At 38.6% G+C, this 1490-nt stretch overlaps 1 non-coding gene across 1 annotated transcript; it reads left to right on the top strand.

Moving 5' to 3' along the window:
- Positions 1–259: 259 nt before the first annotated feature.
- On the top strand, positions 260–364 carry LOC111767370 (U6 spliceosomal RNA). Its single transcript, XR_002799208.1, has one exon. It is a non-coding gene; the product is annotated as a U6 spliceosomal RNA (small nuclear RNA).
- Positions 365–1490: the final 1126 nt, after the last annotated feature.

Genomic DNA, 1490 nt, shown 5'->3' on the forward strand with positions numbered 1-1490 from the left:
AATCATCACAGTTCCACATACAAATAGATTGGATTAAAATATAAATAACTTGCTTTTTCTCTTTTGAGAAAACAAGTAATAATACTTCAACTGCATTTGGAAAACCCTATGTCCTTGACATTTTTCAGTTTGGTTTCTAAAAATTAAGGGTAGACATGAAGGGAGATAGGATTTTAAAAGTCAGGAATCTTTCTCCAAATAACATGTACTGGGCAAATGCTCTCAATACAAGGAATTGCATTAAGAAAACACATTGATGGTGCTCGCTTTGGCAGCACGTGTACTAAAATTGGAACAATCCAGAAGATTAACATGGTCCCTGCTCAGGGATGACATACAAATTCGTAAAGTGTTCACTTACATAACCACCTGAACTACAATTAAAGTTAATTGTAATGTTAAATGTAAGTTAATATCCTTATCTTAGAAAATGTACAAAGTGTTCAAGGAGCATGATATATACCACCTATTTTCAAATGTTTAGAAAATGGAATGGATGGATAGATAGAGGAATAGATTGTTAGAATGATACAGCAAGTGTGGTAACGTTAAAAGCTGATCAATCTTTGTATCTGGGCTGGGGCAGGGAGGGGTGAGGTATGTTGAGGTTCTCTGGGTTTTGCATTACTTTTGCAACTGGCATGTAAGTTAGAAAATATTTCAAAATAAAACATTTTTTAAAAACCCATTAATATCAGGGGAGGCGGACTTTGGCCCAGTGGTTAGGGCGTCCGTCTACCACATGGGAGGTCCGCGGTTCAAACCCCGGGCCTCCTTGACCCGTGTGGAGCTGGCCCATGCGCAGTGCTGATGCGCGCAAGGAGTGCTGCACCACCCAGGGGTGTCCCCCGCGTAGGGGAGCCCCACGCGCAAGGAGTGCACCCCGTAAGGAGAGTCGCCCAGCGCGAAAGGAACTGCAGCCTGCCGGAGGAATGGTGCCGCCCACACTTCCCGTGCCGCTGACGACAACAGAAGCGGACAAAGAAACAAGAAACAAGACGCAGCAAAAAAGACACAGAAGGCAGACAACCTGGGGAGGGGAGGGGAATTAAATAAATAAAAATAAATAAAATCTTAAAAAAAAAACAAAAAACCATTAATATCAGTGAGAATCTTGAATAGTATGTGAAACTGTTAATAGAAGAGTAAGAGAAGTTAAGACTAATACTTAACATCACAACTTTAAGATTCACTGAGATGTTTACAGAATGAATGCAAATAAATACATACAATTACAAAAGTAATAGTGATACTATCTACAAACAGGCAATGCTCAAACATGAACTAATATCCCGCTTTTAGTATATATATTAATATTCAATATATTTGTTAAAATTAAAGTATAGAACCTAGATATCTGATGTTGACATCAGTTGCCAGATATTGTTAACATTATCTACACAAAGTTCTGAGAGATGTTTCGTTATATTTTGATGCAGGGGTGGGCACAGAATCTACTTAAATATAAAAATCTACTTAAGCAACTAAGG

Source organism: Dasypus novemcinctus, chromosome 6, assembly GCF_030445035.2.
Source record: "Dasypus novemcinctus isolate mDasNov1 chromosome 6, mDasNov1.1.hap2, whole genome shotgun sequence".
In the NCBI taxonomy this organism is placed as follows: Eukaryota; Metazoa; Chordata; class Mammalia; order Cingulata; family Dasypodidae; genus Dasypus; species Dasypus novemcinctus.